Below are 12196 nucleotides of genomic sequence, written 5' to 3'. Positions count from 1 at the left end.
CCCAGAATACCAAAAGGCAGGAGTGAGGACCAGCACCCCTCTACAAGCTGGAGGCATGGGAGGTGGTATCCCTCCCTTGCAAGGGTCTCCTGCAGGGGAGGAGGCAATTAAATCAGTTGGCATCTTGGACATAAGCAAACACAGAGATTACTTCAACTAAAAGATAATAAGGTATCCTTTTGAGAGTCATTCAGTTTTTCAGTTGGTCATTTTAAAGCCACAGCCAATTGTGCTACCCATTGAAGTTCCTTTAGAAACTTCTTTAATCACAAAAATATCCGTATTTTCTTAATACATGATTAGGCTTTTTGTCATTGTTTACTCCAGTCAAAATGAAGCAAGTTTGTTGATCGACAGTAACTACAAAATCTTCCAAGCTGTTTCAGAGAAGCATTAGACATTGGCAGTGCCCTGCCTGCTCCTGTAAGGGCATTGCTGCTATTCTACTCTATCTCCTATAAGGCACAGCTCTCTTTATCCACTTCATATAAACATGCTTAGATTTTTGTTAAAGAACAAGTATCTGTGATCAGAAATGATGGACTAATCCCTTAGGTATGACAGCCGTAGATCACATAATCTTTCAGTGATTTTTGCAGTTCTTTTCCTTTGTTTTGGATTTCTTTTTTTTCCAGTGGAAAATTAAAAAAAAAACACATCCCATGAAAGAGAAGCAGCTTTTGATGCTGGAATGCCCCGAATATTGGAGGTTAAGGCATTTGACCGTATAGTTTGTGTCTGCCCTGCCAAAAAAGGACTCTGGATCCGAGTCTCGGGGAGCGGGGCGGCGCTGGGTAGGCTGGAAGGGCAGATGGCACAACCTCTCAGCCACAGAGAGGAGTGAAGGATGGCATCGCCTGTACAGCCAGTTCTTTGTAATTTGGCACTGCTATGCTTCTGCTGCTCGCTTTCCTTCATCCTGTGAAGGGACCCTGAAAATTGGAAATAGTCCCACTTTTAGCGAGAATAAACCAAGATACTGGTCTGAACATTTCTTTTTCTTCCTCTTTATTTTAGAGCCGGACTTCTACCCTAAAAGTCTGCTGCCAGGTTTCTGATGTGAGAATAGGTAGAAATAACTGAAAGATGGGGTAGCAGGGGTGTAAAGGAGGTTTTGGTGGCATGTGCTACCTGTGTATCCCAGTTCTGGAGGAATTATACTGTCTGTCGACCATGAAAACAGGCAAATAGATTAAACATCTCAGAAAAGAACTGTGCAATTCAAACTGCAGTTCCTCTGCCTTTTGTCCTGTGTGAGCTTAAATCTAGATTCCAAGTTATAAAATATAGAACAGGTTGGAAATCACATATGCTGACTCACTGTGAATTGTTATGAGTAACTTAAATAGCTTAGTCATCTAACATAGAGATGCATTTGCAAAAATATTGAAATCTGGGAAGAGGAATGAAGTGTAACAGAACATAAATAAAATGCTCTTGTGTTTTTCTGAGATGAGTGGTTTGATTTTTATCTGATGCCTGACAATTGTTAGAAAAGTACTGCCTCAAATATTGAAAAATAGTAATGATTCAAAACCTTTTTTTTTTTTTAAACTTCTGTCTTGAAATGGAAAAAGGCACCTTGAAAAAGAACTATTTTCTCACAATTCAGCTACATCTCACATAATTACAATTTAAACCTATTGACAGAGAGAATATCTTTTGCAAACAGTAAAAATGAATTTTCATAGTAATCAGAATCTTAATATCTCTAGCCATTTGTTTCAAAGTTAAGAGTTAATAGGAAGTGGACATAAAAAGGTTATGGGGAACAATCTCTTCGTGGTCTTGCTGCCAATCAACATAAATCTAAAGAAGTTCTTGGCTTCTGGTTTTGTTTCTTAAACTGTGACAATTAGCAGAATATTACCTTTTCGTGTTCCTAGTGGGCATCTCTGTACTTAAGTCATTCTTCACCAATTGAAGTACAGGCATGTTTTCATCATCAGTTGGTGCCTGGGAGTCCTAGCTATGTGTGAGATTGGCATTGCTCCAGAAGACATATGCATATTATACATAAAAATAACTTCCTTCTACATTTTCACTCCATCTGTAGTTACATGAAAAAAGATAAGCAAATTATCTTCATATGGGTTATCTTTAGATGATTAACATTTATCTTCAACTGGACTTATTGAATGGCAGGTTCTACCAGTGCAAACAGGAAAAATTAGATACTAGGCTACTCAGCACTGCTGGTTGGCCACCTGGTGGGGTGCAGATAAAAGACAGGCTGGATGCTGCTCTTCTAGCCACCAAGGCAGCCAGTGTTTCAGAGCTAAACAGCTGGAACTGCTAATATTGGTAAAAATATTTAAAGCAGTTTCAGTGAGCACCTTGTTTGTTACAGATGGAGGAACTCCTGAAGGTGCCATCTATTTGTGTTGTATAAATATCATAGAGGATCATTTTGCGTTTGCTTGTAACACATTTTAGTATGTAAACTTGCATAAAGTCAGAGAATATTTCAGAACACTTAGATATCACTACTACTGTTATTATTATTATTAGTTTATTTACTTGTTCTAAAAATGCAGAAGTATTTGCCTTGGATTTAGAGCACTGAATTTAAATATGATGGACTGAAAAGAAGTAGAAAAAAAAAAGACTGTAGAGAAGGATTTAAAAAATCTGTAAACAGGTCATTTGGATACATAGTTTAGACAAGTGCACATCTTGCATTGCAAAAGCTTTTTGTTTGGTGGTTGGATTTTTTGTAGTTTTGTCCTTTAGCACAAAACCTTCCTTTGGAAATGTCTCACAATTTTGTTTCCTGCAAATCCTAGCCCCTGCCAACATTCCTCACACAAAGAGGCAGGATTAATCCCTTGGAAAAGAAGTGAGAAAAAGTAGGCTAGGATTATGGAAAAATATTAGCAGCAGTAGAGAAGTTAGTAGCACAGTTAATATTCTGTCATTCCTGGGTTTAACTTTGACTATCAAGCTTTGTACTGTTTTCTTTAAAAATGAACAACTACTACTATCAATCTTTGCTGTCAGAGATAACCCTATGCACACACTCTATATATTAGCACCTGAATAAATGGCTCATAAAAAGCAGATAGAAGAACAGATGCTAATAATTTATTTAAACATAGCCTTCTTGAAAAAGGTTAACTCATCATGTTTCATCTTCAGTCATAAAGCCCCTATTTTTATAATCAGCAGTATTGACTATCTGCTTTTCCTTTTACTGGATGCGAAAGAACACACAATAAGTATTAAAATAGCCTAAAAAATAAGCCTTTCTCCATTTGTGGAAAGTGCTGCCTTGACAATCGTGGAGAAAGCTTTTAACACGTACACAGACATTGTTTTGTTCTTTCTGCCACGTAAAATTCCTTTATTTCTGCTTCTTTGTTCAACCCATTCAAACCCTGACCTTCTGAAACTGATATGCACTGTGAAAAAATTTCAGACTGCTATTAGAGCTACTATATATTAAGTGCTCCTGAACTGTCCCTGCATCTTATTTGCCTTTACCTTTAAGACAGATCTTTTGATTTTTATATCATTTGAATACAAAAGGGAGAAAGTCTGAAACGAACTGTCATAACTTGTGTATGTCACTTTTCTGGGAGAGCATCCTCTTCTGTGCAGTTGGATGTATGGTTGTAGCCAGCAGTAACGTTGAGATTTGTAGTTGTTATGTGCTCATTAGTGTGTGCCACATACCTCTCTAAAGAATCATCAATAGTCATTTATTAGGACCAGGTTGGATTTGAGCCTGAGGAAACAGAGTCCACAGTGAACTAAAACCCTCAGAACAACCCAGTGGCTGCAGGTTTACTGAACATTAGTCAGAAATGGAGATGGGTATGGGAACCTTCATCTCTCTCGAGGTCTTCCAGAAATTCTTGGTGTGTTCAAGAATCTGAGCGGAACAGTGAAACTGCAGAGCGTTTCCTTATGAAACTTAAGAGTAATGCCTCGCGGAGATGAAGCAAAATGGCTTCCTTCCAGATTTCATTTCTCAGAACAAAAAGTTTCTCCCTCCAGCACTAAGACTTGATTATGCCCTCAGATATGCATAGCACTGAAAAGAGGAATAATTTATGCATTGGAAGGGCTAGCAGCAGCCTCCATGACGAACTGTTGTTCCTTGGGGATACGGTCTTCCAAAAAGTGGTGCATTGTGCCAGCTACACACACTGCTTCTGCACTTAAATATTTCCCCAAATGCAGGGTAATTGAAGTTTGACCAGAAGTAATGCTGTGTTCCTACATCTATTTATTTATTTATTTATTTTTAAATGCTGCCTGAGACTTATAGAACAATTGTTGTTCTGCACCTTATTCTGCACGCAAAGGAATAGAAAATGGCCAAGATTTCTGGATGTGATTCTGTGACCACACTATTTCAGCAAGCCCGGACTTCAAGTGCTAAATTCCAGCGGTGTGCTGGAATAAACATCCAGCAGTAAATTAGACCCATATTCTAATATCTACAAAAATAAATGACCTATGTGCTTTTCATATTGCCCCAAAAGACATGTATGGGAACTCCAGGCTGTGTTTGCCACTTGACAGGGCTAAAGGATGTGGGCAGCTGCATTCAGTCAGCAACAGGGTGCCTTCTCTTTTTTCTTTCTTTTTTTGAAATAAGAAACAGAACCAGTTTCATACATTCTGTAATGCAATTGACCTGCTATTGTTTACAAGCTGTATTGACACAAGTAGGCCTGATGAAAACATTAGAATAGATATAATAGCATATATAAAGATTATATAATGAGAATTTAATATATAAATGCAGTAAGTACAGCAATATCATATGAAAATTGTGTAGCAAGGAGTTGTTTGAGCACTGCACCTAACAAAGCCTGGTTTCCATTAGATTTGTCTTATGGTTGATCGACATATTAACTGAGCTCATCCCTAATTAGACAGCAGAGACACCACTGGGGAGATAAACATAACTACAAAAAAAAGCTTTTTTATCAAAGACTGTTCATTGCTAGACGCGAGAGGATCAGTGAGGGGCACTAAGCTTGGCAAAGTGGGGACTGCTTTCATGTCTGATAAATACATATTTATAATTAAAGCTTTTTAAACTTACTGTTTTCTTGTAGATCTTTGGATACCTAGTGAGGTGCACTGACTTCCCCCTGCCAGTTGTCCCTTTGCTGAAGGTATTGGCATGGTCTTTTTTTCACTCCTATTTAAAGTTGTTTACTTTCACAAATAGGTGGGAGGATCTGTTGAAGACCTCTGTTAATGCAGGTTGAAGTTGGTCATTAGCTTCAGAGGTTACTAATGGTGCTCAGAGAGGTGTCCATGCACACAGGTAAACACACAGAACCTAAAACTGCACAAATCCCATACTCTCAGAAATCTGACTTACAAATACATTCAGATTGCAAACACACACTCGGGTATTTCTTGGTATTACTTAGGAATAGCTCTAGTTACAATTGTAAGACTGTTATATTTACATTCAGAGCTGTAATCTAACATGATTTTGTGAGAAAGTATGCTCCTCACTCAGAGGTATTATTAATATTTGTGTATTAAATATTAATGTATACATGTATCTTTGCATGGCACCTTCTAGATATTAAAAAGAAAAGGTCTCTGTCCTCAAGAGCTTACAGTCTAAATACCATTGTTGTAAAAAGCTTTTACCTCCTGATGAAACTTAACATAGTCTGAAACAATTTCTTTCCTATGGAAATGACCAACTTCTCTAAGCGGTGCACTAGAAAATGAATGTTTTTCCTACATGCAGTGGGACTTTTTTTCTTTTAATTACGGCTAAAAATTTACAGATTTTTCAACCTAATTATCTATTTGCATATTTACTCATTAAAATGCTCACATTATTTGCTAGAGATCAGTACATAATTTTTCTAGGAAGCTTAGTTATTCAGGAATCCATATGCATTAAAAGAATTATGCATATGGATTATGCATTATTAGAATACCTTAAATTCTTTGAGCTATAGAAATGTTGTACTTTGTTGATCTGGCACTGTGAATAGAGTCTCTTTTTTGAATATCCAAACTGGTAGGCTGCAATTTGGATTACTATATGGTAATGCTTGGCAGACTCTTTCATTCATAAACTTACACAGATATATAAGTATAATTTCCTTCATCTTACAGTTGTGGAAACTGCAGCATTAAGAGAAGTGAGTTATTGAATTGCATAAGGTCACAGAGCAGGTCATATGTCATCTCTCAGTTGGATTGTTCTATGCATAAATTTGATCTTTTGGTAGAAAATGCATCTTTTCATGACAAATACTACCTTATTTTTGCCCTTAGTAAAAAAAAATGAATTCCTTATTGTTATCAGCTTGCGTTTTCTCTGAATATCATATTGCTTACTGTGTGTTAATTTAATTGGCAAAGTAGGCATTATAATGAATTTTTCCAACAAGTACTATTCTTAATGTACAATTTCTAACACATCAGGGAACTGTAAGTTTGATAAGCAGTATTTGAATGTCAACTCCTAGGAGTGAACACAATCTAAAATAGTTGTATTAGAAAGTTAAGAACTATTTCCCCTGTATTAGCTTTCAAATAGGCCTTGTACTGGAGTCTTCACATGTAACTTTGCAAATAATTGGTGGTAGAGTTTTCAGAAAATGGGAAAGAAATGGAGTAGAGATGGAGAAAAAGGGGAAGAGTTATTTGGGTTGGATGGAGTGATGAGAATGGCAAGCCCAAAAGTTTTGGGAAGGCAGCACCAGAACTTTATGGGCCTAATTCAAGTTGAACTGCTTAATCTTTTAAGACTTAATGTAATTAATTCAATCTAAATATTGCCTTTATTTCTCTGGCTTCCCTATTTGCCTTTAGATATCATTCATACATTTCAAAGATCTGTAGACTTTTCTATGATGACATAGAAGGGTGGCCTAGAAAAAATTACACAACCCACAAGTTAGAGACCAACATACTGTATAGTGCTGTAACTATATTCATTTGTATTCATGATCATAATAACACCAAGTCAATGCAAACATCATCCACAACTTATCTTTAAATACCCCATTTTTTTGTTCAATGTAAAAGTGCTTCTGCAGTCAATAGAAGAATGATTGGGATGACTCTTAGACATTTTTGTTGCCAACACATTTATTTGTTAACATGATAAAGCTAAACATAACAGCTCATGGGAAACATTTATTTGCTCTCTGGTCTGTTTTTCTTATTATAGTGTTATAGTTCTTCCTTATTCTTAGCTCTTATAAGCTCCAGGGCACAACGGTTTGTGGGCTCCTCTGCACCTTAGAAGCCTTTGCTAGGCCAAGGAAAATTATTTTTTCTGGCTTGTGATGGGTTCTGAAGCATGGAAGACAGATTGGTATTTTATTGACTTCAACCCAAAGGTCTCCAATTTTATGTTACTCAGAATACACTCACTAAGAGATAATTATAATGCAACATACATATACCTACATTAGCCTGACATTCACTATTTAAAAAAAATAAATCACACATTGTGGAGCAGTATAAGAAACATTCTCAGGTATACAGGTTTCCCTTACAGCTTGGGAAAAATGTAGTAATTCTGTTTAAGAACTACATTAGTACTCATATGTACTCGTATTTGATGCTGAAGTCTGTATCCCTAGCCTTGTGCGTCTGGTGGGTTTTTTAGAATGAAAAATACCTGTGGAATGTATTATAGATATTATACCTGTATTGGCTTTTGGATTATTCTTCCCTTCTTATTAACAGTATGTTAGGAAAATTTTCTCCTCTCTATTTTAAATTATGAGAAACAAGAGAGTGTAACACGTGTGGTTTCACTATGAAAGATTCCATCATTTTCCATGGTTTCATTATGATTGACATCTTTTTTTCAGATGCATATGTGTAACTCTGGCTTGAGTTCAACCATATCTGTATTAAGCTACTGAACATGTGGTCCCAGATTCAGCCATCTAACTTCAGGAGCTCCCTAGACAGTCAGAAGGAAACAGTCCCTTCCAGAGATGATTCAGAGCTTCATGAAGTAAGTCACCCTTTGGAAGTGTTTATCTTCCTGCACGGGCTCCCGAGGGCCTAAAGCAACCCAATAAATCATCTGTGCCTAGAGAAGACAAACCCACCCAAGAAGGTCTCCTAGGCAACCCTATCTTGGAAACTCCTCAATCTGAGAAAAAGTCTCTTGCAAAGAGGAGATCAATGCCCTGATGAGAGGACAAAGCAACCTGTGCCATGTTGTTTGGGACATAGTCTCTGCATCTCTGGGAAGAGAAAGAAATCATGATAATTATCTAGCACTGGGACTACTGTGCTTGTTTAAAAAGCATGATTTGTTGCTGCAAAGCTGTACTTTCTCACTGCTCCCAGCACAGGTTTGAACTGCACTTGCTCACTATTGGGCTGTATCACAGGGGGAGTTGGCTGCAATCTCTAGGTTATAAAATACTGTATGTTTATAAAAATGTTTTTGCAGACCTTATTTAGGAAAATATGCTCCCCTGGGTGTTTACATACAGGCTTAAACGACTGCAGAATTTAATTTTTTTATGTCCAGGAAGCAACTTTTCCAGATTGGGTAAAAATGTGCTCTGACCTGGGCAACCATCGCAAAGTCCTGCATATGTTCTCTACCCTGCTCTTTTACTTCAGAGTCAACTCCACTATAAAAACATACAACAAGGATCTGCAGAAAGTAAGTCTTTTTAGCCTTACTAAAAGGAAAACAAACAAATAAACAAACAAAACCCTAGAAGACTGAATACCAAAAAAATCAACCTAAACCTGACCTTAACCTAAGTCAAGTAATTCAAAGTTAAATAGTTTGTAAGGATGCCTATTCTTTCAGGATTCTCCTCTCATACAGTCTTTAATTATATCCTGACAATACAATCTTTAATTATATCCTATATATAATCCCTAATTATGCATACCAGGAGTGCCTGACATAGGAAGACTAGGGCACAGGAAAGACATGGGACTAGGCAGTGAATGACTTTTGCGTAGTGTTTTGTTAGCTGGGGGGAAAAAAAAAAGCTGGAAGGCTTAGCAGGTGAATGAAACAGATGAATACACAAATAAAGGTGGTATAGTAGCTAAGGCAGCTGGATTTACACAAAATAACAGAATTCTTTCATTGGTCTACCACATGTTGACCTGTTCAACAAAGGGCCTATGGTCGAAGTCACTGCTTGGGGACTTCGTTGACTGCTGTTTGCTTCCCGTTCTTCATTTCTGGACACTCATTTGCAAGCACCAGGCTCAGGGCTCATTTTCAGAGCTCAGACTCTGATTTGCTTAAAGATTTGCTTGGTTCCTCTTTGGATCCAGCCTCTCGGCTTGGTTTCAGTTTTCCCTCGTATTAATGATAAGATTCACCCTTATATCCAAATTTTGTGTTGGCACTCATGCAGAATACAGCTGTTAACATCGCTGAGTGAAATGGAAAGCCCTCTTTAAGGAAGATAATAATTCCACACTGTATGCAACAAATAAGACATAGGGCCATACATGAATAACAAGGATGAAAATGTTAACCCTGTCTTCTGAATGAGGGTCCTGCAATGAGAAAACAGAGATCTTACAGATCTTTATCTTACAAGATAAAAAAAACCTAAGATATTTGAAGCAACTAGAAGTTTGGTGTTTATTATCTTTGAAGTGCCTGCCTGAGCAACAAAAAACCCACTTTTAAAGTCACTTGTTAGGGTCTATTACCTATGAAGAGTGAAACATTTTAAAGTATTATTCAAGCAACTGACAAAATCAATTTGGTTTGCCTTGTTTTCCAAGGAAATTAGGCTTATATGATTGCCCTGTCAATTTTCCTTGCCTCTTCCCTGAACTCTTGACCAATATCAACCAAATTTAGCAGAGGATTCTCAAATGTGTCACATCCCCATAAATTTTGTGCCAATATGAAAACTGGTTGAGGAGTGCCCCCTCCAAGAAAGTCTACAGCAACAAGACAGCAGAAGGTCAAGGTTTCTGGAAAGCTACTTGTTGGTCTACTAAGTGCCATGTAAACAGGTGTGGATGTATGGAGACACTCAGGGCTCTTCCAGTGTCACCAATCAGGGCACCGAGGTGCTGTCATACTATGTCCACTGGTTGGTGTCACACACTGGGGCAGTCCTCTTCTCTTCCCAGGACTGCATATTGACACAGTAGGGGAAGCTTAGAAGTGCCTTCTGAGAGAGGTTTTCCTTCAGCACGGTCTCTTACAGAAGTCTCTCCAGATTTTTCAGTTGGAGGGGTCTGTGGGGTAGGGTGGTATTTTTCTGTCAGGGAAAAATACTCTTTTAAATTTCTATAGGTCCTACAGCAGGGTGATTTAGTGTCCACTTTGGCAGTCTTTTATTTGAACATGAGTCTGTTGGCTCACACAGGGAACGCCAGACCAAGGCTTTAATCTTTACAAATTGCAGTTCTAGATTAATGATGATAATGATATTTACAGTGCATTCACAATGAACCTGGAAGTCATGTACAATTTGTGCTAGGGGGAGAAATGTCATTTCCTTGTGTCTGCCTCACATCTGTAGAGTTTTCCAGAAGACAAGGACTATATTCAGCCTTCAGAAATGGCGATCACTGGCCGTCACCCAGGGCTTAAGCTTATGTTAACCTTGAAGGGTTGGAAGCTGGAAAAAAATCTATATTGAACTGGAAACAGAGTATGGACTTTGAGCTATTAGGTCTGTCTACTTCTGTCAAATTATCAGGAATACCAATTCTATTTAAAGTAGCTTAGAAAGGAGGTGTTAGTACTAGAAAGTGATAGTTGTGAATTGGCCATTCATGGAGTTAATAAATAAGGCCCCCAAAAAACTGATAGCGGGAAACCAAAAATCACAGCCTTGTTCTCCAAAACTGCACGTGACAGATTTAAAACAAAGGACTGTGATAAAATCAGGATCTTGGTGGAAAGGAACGTGAATTTTTAAATCGAATTTTGATTCTCTTTGGAGCGTTGTGAGAGCTGCAAAGACAGTGAATCCTTTGGAAAAGGAGATTAGTAAAGTAACACCCTGAGAGATACTCAGACATAATCCCTGTGCCACCAGGAATGCTGCTCCACCAAAGCTGCAGCACATTAATGATACATTCAACTAAACCTGTGCGTCTTGAGCCAAAGATTGAGAAGTTTCACATCATCTTATTAATTTAGACACATATATAAACATTATATATTATTATATATTATTATTTAGACACAGATATAAATATATATATATTTTTTTTTTTTTACAGGGAGAGATACATGAGGCAGTAACGGTTTCTTAAACTGGTGAGTGTGGCTATTATTCAAGGCAGGTGGGGCTAGCGAGAGGAGCCGTTTGGCGACGGTGGAGGAATCGGGGGTGGGGGGGGACGGCCGGCGGCGGGGCGGCGTTAAGACCCGGGGGCTGAGCTGCTCGGAAAGGAAATGTTGGGGTTTTTATTTTTTTTTTTTTTGCGAGCTGGAGAAATCCCCCCCGTTCGGGCCGTGAGGAGGGAAGTCAGTCACCTGGCGGTGAAGGACAGTAAAACAGGAACGAAGGGGGAAATCTCTGCCTCTCTCCCTTCTCTCTTCTGCAAGAGATCCACCTCCTGTTTTCCTCCCAACTCTTTCAGCATAACCTTCAAAGAAGACCATCCCCTACAGACTTTCCTCTCTTTTTATTTTTAATTTTTTTTTTACTATTATTATTGAGAGAATACCTTTAGCTGCTAAACAATTTTTTGAGTCTATGCAGGACTTGGGGGATTTTGTTATCTTGCCAGCGAAATTGTTCATCGCTAATGTCTTGCGCTCCCAGGGTGCTAAATTAGCTACCAGAGTAGGCATGACGGAGAGAGGCTTTTATCAGAGACTCTTCTCTTCAGTTTGAACACATTTGCTTGAAATTTGCTGCATGATGCTGTCCAGGGAAGCCGGATTTTTTGTCGGGATGCAGCGATTCGCCGCTTTCTGAGCTTATTGCAGAAGAAAAAAAAAATAATCTTTAAAACAGAGTGGATTTTTTATTTTATTTTTTTTTTGCTGTCTCCTCCTTTCATTGCCAGAGGACGCGAATCTCTTTCACCAGAGGAGGATCACCTGTCGCTTTAATCCTTAAGGGAGTTCTTTTTTTTTTTTTTAAAAAAAAAAAAAAAGTGAAATATTTTATTTATTTATTTATTTATTTTAACCGGTGGAGGCGTGATCGCGGAGAATGAGACTGAGGGGAGCTGCCAGGGTTTGGAGGACAAGGCTGAGTTTAGGCTGGAAACT

This window comes from Calidris pugnax, unplaced genomic scaffold, assembly GCF_001431845.1.
Source record: "Calidris pugnax isolate Ruff unplaced genomic scaffold, ASM143184v1 scaffold58, whole genome shotgun sequence".
NCBI lineage: Eukaryota > Metazoa > Chordata > Aves > Charadriiformes > Scolopacidae > Calidris > Calidris pugnax.
This window is presented reverse-complemented; position numbering follows the sequence as displayed.